This window comes from Rattus norvegicus, chromosome 1 (assembly GCF_036323735.1).
Source record: "Rattus norvegicus strain BN/NHsdMcwi chromosome 1, GRCr8, whole genome shotgun sequence".
NCBI classification, from domain to species: domain Eukaryota; kingdom Metazoa; phylum Chordata; class Mammalia; order Rodentia; family Muridae; genus Rattus; species Rattus norvegicus.
The window spans coordinates 107,161,290-107,170,538 of NC_086019.1; the positions used below are offsets into that span (position 1 = coordinate 107,161,290).

General features: G+C 41.3%; 1 pseudogene; it reads right to left on the reverse strand.

Moving 5' to 3' along the window:
- Nucleotides 1-7,237: 7,237 nt before the first annotated feature.
- Mrgprb13-ps2 (MAS-related GPR, member B13, pseudogene 2) lies at nt 7,238-8,506 on the reverse strand (annotated as a pseudogene).
- Between the last annotated feature and the right edge of the window lie 743 nt (nt 8,507-9,249).

Sequence of the window (9,249 nt, forward strand, 5' to 3'; positions counted from 1 at the left end):
CAAGGATTCATGCTCTACTATGTTCATAGCAGACAATTATAATACCAGGAAGCTGGGAAGAACCCAGATGTCCTTCAACAGAGAAATGGATAAAAAATGTGGTACATCTACAGAATGGAGTACTACTCAGCTATTAAAAACAATGACATCATGAAATTATTAGGTACATGAACAGAACTTGCAAATATCATCCTGAGTGAGGTAACCCAATCACAAAAGAACACACATGGTATGCACTCACTGATATACCCAAGATCCAAACCAAAATGTGGATGCTTCAGACCTTCTTAGAAGAGGCAATAAACATACTGACAGGAGGAAATATGGAGACAAACATACTGACAGGAGGAAATATGGAGACCAACAGTCACAGGAGGAAATAAGTGTGGAGCAGAGAATGAAAGGCCATCCAGAGACTGCCCCACATGGGATGTATCTCATATACAGCTAGCAAACCTAGACAATATTGAGAATGCCAAGAAGTGCATGTAGACAGGAGCCAGATGTAGCTCTCTGCAGAAGGCTCTGACAGAGCCTTAAAAATACAGAGGTTGAAGCTCACAGGCAATCATTGAATGAGAATTGGATCCCCAAGGGAGGAGTTAGAGAAGAATGAAGGAGCTGAAGGGGTTTGCATCTCCAGAAGAACACAGTATCAACCAACAAGATACCCCAGAGCTCCCAGGAACAAAACCACCATCCCAAGAGAACATGGAATTGGACCTATGGTTGCATCCACATATGTAGCAGAGGATGAACCTGTCGGGCATCAATGGAAGGAGAATTCCTGCGGTCTGTCAAGGCTTGATGTCCCAATGTAGGGACTGTCAGGGTGGAGATTTGGGAGGGAGTTGGGGAGAGGATGGGTGAGGGAGCACCCTCATAGAAGCAGGGGTTGGGCCTGGGATAGTGGGTTTCCGGAGGTGAACCAGGTAATGGAATAACATTAAATCTGTAAATAAAAAATTCAGTTAAAGAAAAAGAAATTAAACATCTTCAATAAATGGTGCTTGTCTATCGGGCCTAAGTTTTCATGCCCAGAATGCCTCAAGATCTCCAAGTCAAGATCCAGTCAAAAGCCTGTCCCTTCAAGCCTCAAGATCTGGATCATTTGACCTTCATGGCCATGTCTTTCTTTAGGTTAGGGAAATTTTCTTCCGTGATTTTTGTTGAAGACGTTTTCTGGCCTTCGAACTGGGATTCTTCACCCTCTTTTATTACAATTATTCTTAGGTGTGTTCTGTTCATCCAAATATCCTGGATGTTTTGGTTAGGACCTTTTATAATTGGCATTTTCTTTTACCTATATATCCATACCTACTATGATATTCTCTCTTCCATCTCTTCTATTGCTAAAACCTGCATTTGTACTTCCTGTTCTCTTTCCTAGGTTTTCCATCTCCAGGGCTGCCTACTTTTGTGGTTTATTTACTGTTTCTATTTCTATTTTGAGGTCTTAGATCTTTTTATTCAAATCCTTCATGTGTTTGATTGTATTTTCCTTACGTCTTTAAGAGATTTACTCATGTCCTGTTGAAGGACCTCCATGTGTTCTCCTGCATATCTTTAAGGGAATTATTTGTGTCTTAATTAAAGGTCTTTATCATCTTCATAAGATGGAATTTAATGTAGGAGGGTCTCCTCCGGTGTGTTAGCTTATCCAGGGCTTGCTGTGATAGGAGAAGTGGGTTCTGAGGATGCCAAATTGCATAGGCTTCTGTTGATTATATTCTTACATTGGACTTTTAGCATTTGGCTGTCTCTGATGAGAACTTAGCTGAGCATCTTGGATTGGAGTGTGAAGCTCAAGTTGATCCTCTTCCAGGACTTCTGAAATGAGACTCATTGAGGTGATGATCAATGCAAAAGCAAGAGGAGTTTAACCATTCTGACATGTCAGGCCATCCCACTTCAAGGGGAAACAACCTTAAGCAGTCTCTAACAGGGAGTTATATACCTTGCAAACAATCGAGGCACAATTTTTCATTTGGGGCAGAGTTTGCACAATGGTAACTAGGCACAGTATTATGCTCATTTGGTGAAGCAAAACAATTTTCAGATATAAGACATTCACAATGAGGGATGAGTTGGAAGCCACAGGAGGGTTTGTGTGACAGTTTGACTTGCAGCTGTTCCAGAAACTAAACCTGCTTTTTTTCTTTTTTTCTTTTTGGAATGGAGGGGTTCTTGTGCTTGGAGTTTTGTGGTGTAAATTTTACCACTGGTCCCTGATTGGCACCAACTCTGGATCTTTTAGGAGCAATCCTTTTTCGAGGCAGTTCCAGCTGTGTCAAGTTGACAACCAAAATCTGGCATCATATCTTCTTTGAGACTCTATATTATCTCAGCCAGAATCCTGACATCAAGGTATGAAATGACAAAAAATGATGGTGAGGAAATGAAAAAGAGAAATGTTAATTCCCTGTTGGTGGTGGGAATGCAAACTGCCCACCATTATGATAATCAGTGTGGTGATTCTTCCCAAACCAGTGATAGACTGCTGTAGTATCCAAAAATACCAAGTGTGGAAATAGATATGCTGTGCTTTATGAAATGTCACAGAGAAGACAAACCTCGTATCACACAATAATCAAAACACAAAATATACGGACCAAAAAAAGTAATATGGAAAGCTGGAAGGGGAAAAGGTAAGATAACATACCTTGACCTGGATATTCTAACACAAGCGAAGGTGAAGAATCTGAACTACACCTGATTTCTCGACAGAGATTGTAAAAGGCAGAAGGACCTGTACAGATATCTTGCCGTCTCTGAAAAGAACAGATGCCAACCTAGACTACTATACCCAGCAAAACGTTCAATCAACACAGATGGAGAAAATGAGATGTTGAAAGCAAGATTCAAATTTAAACAATATCTATCCATAAATCTAGAGCCTAGAGCACATACTAGAATGAAACTCTTAGCCAAAACTGGGGAGGTCTGCCTCCAACAAAAGACAGTAATTAAGTAATTCAAATGAGCAAAAGCAAGATAAACACACATGAAAACACACTGAGAGCACTGTAAGTAGTCAGGGTTTTATAGAGTCATTATTAGGGAGATTTATTGCAATGACTTACAGTCTGTAGTCCAATTAATCCAACAATGGGCAGCTGTGGATGGGAAGTCCAAAAATCTAGTAGTTGCTCAGTCCCACAAGGCTAGTTGTTTCACCTGGTCTTCTGCTGAAAATCCTGCAATCCTGAAGAAGCAGGTTCCAACAGATGCTCTGACAGGTGAAAATGAGTGAGTCTTCCTTTTTCCAATGTCCTTATATAGGTCTCCAGCATAAGGTGTGGCCAAGATTAAAGGCGGGGCCACTTCACCTAGATCTGGACTGGCCTTTACCTCAAAGATCTGATTGACTCAGTCTCCTGGGATTAAAGGTGAGTACTATCTGGCCTGGGGCTAAGTTTTTCATGGCCACTACTCTCCTATGTCTTTAGGTCTAGGTCTTGGACAGAAGGCTGAGTTTACCAGCTTCAGGATCTGGATAACAGCTATGCTCTCCAATTCTGTACTATAGATCATTCCAGATGTAGTCAAGTTGACAAACAAGAACAGCCATCATAATCTACCCCTTGCCAACATGACAAAAACATTCTTCAAATCCAAATGAATCAGTAACCATGTCATAAATACAACAAACATGATTTAACCCTACCTTGTACAATCACAAATGCATTGTAAATTTATCATAAATCAATGTCCCTTGGGAGCATCATTTCAGTATATCCACCTAAATACTGATTTGTATCCTGTTCAATTGATGCTAACAAAAATGGAATAAAGCACAAATATCTACACAAGTATGTTCTTGTTTTTGAAATTTTATTTTTCTTGGATATTTTATGTATTTACATGTCAAATGTTATCCCCTTTCTCCTCGCCTCTCTACCTCATCTCCCCCACCTGCTTCTATGAGTATGCTCCCACTCCCAACTCAACACCCTGGCATGACCCAACATTGGGGAAAAAGCCTTCACAGGACCAATGGCTTTTCCTGCTATTGATGCAGGACAATAACATCATCTGCTCAAATTTGGCTAGAGTCATGGGTCCCTCAATGTGTACCCACTGGTTGGAGGTTTAGTCCCTGGAAGCTCTGGTGTGGCCTTGTTGGTTGATCCTGTTGTTTTTCCTATGGTATTGTAAACCCTATCAGCTCTTTCAGGCTTTTCTCTAACTCCTCCAATGGAGTCCCCTTATTCATTCCAATGGGTAGCTGCAAGCATGCTCATCTGTGTCAGGAGGGCTCTGGCAGAGACTCTCAGGAGACACCCATAATTGGCTCCTGTCAGCAAGCACTACTTGGCATAAGCAATAGGGACTGGGTCTGGTGCTGCTGCTGATTAGATGGACAGTCTCTGGATGACCTTTTCTTCACTTCCTGCTCCATACTTTATCCATGCGTTTCCTCCTGTGAGTATTTTGTTCTCCCTTCTAGGAAGAAACGATGCATCTACAATTCCGTCCTCCTACTACATGGGTTTCATATGATCTGTGAACTCTTTCTTAGGTAGTCAAGCTACCTAAGACAGTCCCTTTCTTTACATAAGTATATCCATCATAGGGAATACTCCCTGAGGCTATAGGTGCATGCATGGCAGCAGATTCCATTGCAACAGAAGTAGAAACCAAAGAATATGGGCAATTTCTTTCTGTAACTTGCTTGTGCTTCATGACATGCTCATGTCCAATTTAATATATGCCACTTCCATTTTTATAAGAGCCTACTGCTCTGCATCTCATGCTTTATCACATGGAGAGACCTATAACGCACAGCTTATGAGGTGCAATTAAGGTCACTTGGTAACTTTGGTGTACTATTGTCAAATGTTTAGTTTCAACTAAGGCCCCGTAACAAGCCAAGAACAGTTTTTCAAAAGGATAATAATTGTCTGCAGGTACTAGTAGTGCCTTTCTACAAAATTCCGAAGGGCTCCTCTGTGATTCACCTATAGAGGCCCACCAAGAACTCCAACAAGTATCTCTATTTGCCACCTACACCTCAAGTACTGGATTAGCTGAATCATAGGTTCCAATGGTAGATCAGCCTACACAACAGGCTAGACCTTTTGAAGAGCCATCTATTGTTCCAAGCCCCAAACGAAGTGAGCAACTTTCTGAATCGCTTGGTAAATGGACCTGCATAACACACCAAAATGAGGAATGTGCTGTCTCCCAAATCCAAATAGACCCATTAAATGTTGTGCTTCTTTGTTGGTGTTGGGACAGGCCAGGTGCATTAACTCATCCTTCACCTAAAAAGGAATATCTTTCCATGCCCACACCACTGGACTCCTAAGAATTTGGCTGAGGTAGGCTGTCCTTGAATTTGGGTTGGAATATTTTCCCCACTCTCTGACGTGCATATGTGTTACCAGTGAGCCCAAAGTTGTTGCTAATGCCTGCTGACTTGGGCCAGTGAGCCTAATGTCATCAACATAGGGCACCAATGTGATATTTTGTGGAAGAGATACATGATCAAGATTCCTACACACAAGGGCTAGTCCAAAGTCTTTTGGAACATACATAGCAGAGGACTGCCTGGGTTGGCTTCAGTGGGAGATGTGCCTAATCCTCCAGAGACTTGAGGTCCCAGGGAAGGGGGATGCAGGTTGGGGCAGGGACAGGGGCAGCACCCTCTAAGAAACAACTGGGAGTAGTAATGGGATGAGGAACTTTCCTTGGGAATGGAGAGGGGTGTAATGGCTGAAATGTAAATGGATAAAGTAATTTTAAACTGTTATCTGTATTAAGTGTGCGACTGTAAGGGAGCATTCACTGGCACATATGGCACCTGCAGAGGATAGAAGAGAGTGGAGGGTGTTCTGAAACTAGGGATACAGGTAGTTGAGAACTGCCCTCCACTCATTCTGTGAAACAAACTCCAGTCTTCAGTAATGGCAGCAAGTGTTCCTAACAAGGAAGACATCTCTCTAGCCCCATCTAAACCTTTATTTTTAAAGATGCACTAATAGCAGAGATATTTGAGGCAACAAAAAATGATTTGGGAATGACCAACATACCCATAGAGGTATAAAGAAACAGTATCTCAATTGGATTTGGAGTCATTAGACATTCTCATTTCGGCACATTGTTGAAATATTTCCTTAGACCTGTGCATGTCGATTTCTGATAAACTTTGGTTCACATGAGAAAATACTATAGCATCTAAAGTTGAAATGTCAATTTACAAAAGAATATAATTGGAATGTCTGGTACAAAGTCTATGAGTTACAGAAAATAATATGAATATGACAAAAGTTTTGTCACAATAATAAAGAGAACTTTTGAAACCACTTAAAATGTTCAACGATTATTAAATAATCCCTAGAAATAGATCATCAGGACAAAGGGAAAGTGGAAAAAATGCATGTCTTTGGGCGAATAACCAAGGCAGTGTATAGGGAACAATGGATAAAAGTCAATTTCAAATTTCCTGTATAGCTGGATGATGAAGCTAAACATTGACATGATATTTAAATAACTGGAATTTTTAAAGAGCATTGGATTTTTAAAGTTAGATTGTGTTTTATAGTATGCTATTTTGAGGAAAAAGGAAGAAAAGTTTATGGTTCAATAGTGCTGTGTCCTTCAAATAGAAGAGGTTGGAATGTTCTGGCTAGCTTCGAGTTCCAACCGTGACACAGCTGAAATTCATGTAAGAGGAGAAATCACAAATGAAGAATAGCATAGATTACCTTGGCCTCTGGAAGTAGTTTGGGGGAATTATGTTGAACATGAGTTAATTCAAGAAAGCATAGCCCACAGTAGGTTGCACCAGAAAGCTAGCTGAGTAAGACCTGTAATCAATGCAGAGGGAGCCAGAAGCTGTGTTTGCAGTAATTACTGATCTATGTGATGCTCGAGTTCCTGACATGACCTTCCTCAGTGATGGCCTCTATACTGAGAATATAAGCCAGGTAGCAAAATTTCTCTCCTTCGTTGTTTGTGGGGGAAAATGTTTTCCCTCGCAACAGAAAAGGAAACTAGAACATTATACAAATTAAGAGATATTTATTAATTCAGAGACATAGTCTATGATATATACAAGGGAAAGTACACTACAAAAGTGGATCTATTATATCCTTATACTATGAAGACAAAGTCTGTAGAGAAGATAAATAGGTATAAAACATAATTTTCATTTAATCTCTATCAAGTTCAGTGACCCATGAAAAGCGGTTATGTCTTCAAGTGTCCTGATCTTCTGCAGAAGAAGGGGCTTGTCAAAAGTGGGAACAGTCCTTGACCCACACCTCTTCCAGTGGGTCACATATCAAGGGGATGCAGTGAAGCTTCATTAGAAGGACAGTAGGAGAGTTCCAGGCAGTATTTCTATAAAAATTGGGGTTGTATTAATCGAATTTCATGGGAATGGTTAACTTCCCAACTGACTCAACCCCGGGTCATCAGTTCAACAGGCTTGGTGAAATGCACCACAGGGATCAGGGCAAATTTGTCTTGTAAAGTCACTTGTGTCTGTTTAAAGCCATTCGGAGCTATTGCACTAGGGTATACTGTTCTGTACTCGTTCTCCTACAACTTCTTCAAGTTCTTCACCTTCTTCCTCAGGGATATCTTGCATGGCTCTGTGCAGTAGCAGCCTGAGAGTCCCACACTGGAATCTACAGTGCCTAATTGAGCCAACAAGTAAGCAAATGATGGGGTTGGCACAGCTGTTAATGTAGGACAGGAGGAGAATTGTCTCATGGAAAGAATTACAAGGCATAATATAATAAACTTCTGTAGTCCAGTATAAGAGGTAGAAGATAATTCCGAAGGGAAAGCCACAGATCACCAAGACTAGTGCTGTGAGCACAATGGTCACATGCAGCTTGGTCACAGGAGTCCGCTGTTAACCGCAGAAGATCCTGACCAGTAGGACTTGAATGGATCGAGAAAGAACAGCAAATAAAACAAGTAACCATGCAACTATGATGAAATCAAGTTTCCAACACACATCTTGGTTATAAGTACTACCCAGGAATCCACAACTTTTTCCTTCCAGGAGGCTCAAGAGCAGGGCCAAACCCCAGAGCCCAGTACAAATGACAGTTGTTGTGTGTTTTAGGCGCTGGCCCTGATACCAATAGGGCCAAATGCCAGACAACCAGTACTCAGCACTAATGGCTGTGACCATGCTCACACCTGCAAGGTAAGCAAGTGTGGACAGAGTGTAGAACAACAATGGGATGTGGATGTGAACGGAGTGAAAAAGGACAATGATCTTTTCCAGGGAAAATGCAGTGTGAGTGCAGAGGAAGAGGAAGTTTGCCCCAGCCAGGTTGAGGATGTAGACAGAGAAGACATTCCTGCGCATGCGGAAAGCCAGAAGCCACAGAACCATGGCATTTCCTGCCAGGCCAAAGAAGGCAATGATGATGGAAAGCAAAATCATGACTCGGGACTCGATGACACAAGGTGAAGTTTCTGTGTGGTAGCTTCCATTCAGTTGGATGAGGTCAGCCTCCGGGTCTGGGATGCTTGAGTCCATGCTGGGAACACTCCTGGAAAGAAACACAGGACATAAGCTCATGCTTTGCACTCTCTGATTCTCAGGAACTCCCTGATATCTATATATGTACATAAAAGCTGACCTGGTTCATAAGGACAGAAAACAGGCTTACAGAGCTTAAGAAATTTATCAAAACCAGCATTCCTGGAGAATTCTTTTAAATGTAGTGTGAATTTATTTGGAGTATGAACAATCTGTAGGGGTTTGAATAGAATGGTCTCCATTAATCCAAATTTGAAAGTGTGATCACTGGTTTGTGGAGGTGTCGGAGAAGACTTTGCTTTCAGAAAAGCTCACACCACACTCAGTCTCCTCTTCTATCTCTATGTGTAACTTTTGGAAATGTTCTAAGCTCTTAATTACTGCAACAGAAATACACCTGTCAGCTTGCTGCTTTGCTCTCAGTGTATGCGGTCATAGATTCATCCTTTGAGACAGCAAGCGAGGCCCATAGTACATGGTTTTGGTTATTAATTTCCATCGTCATGGTGTCTGTTCACGGCAATAGAACAGTAAGCAACACAGAACCTCAAGTTCTGTCACAAGTCACACTGTCTCACCTACAGTATCTTTGAAGCCAGAAGCATGACCAAATATGCTCTTGGTTCAAGTATAAGGGAGTCTATCAATTCTTAAAATAGGGAAATAATGAATTAGAAATAGGAAGGGTTATTAAGATTAGTGTGAAAACAACCACATGTTTATGCTACCATGAGCAGGTC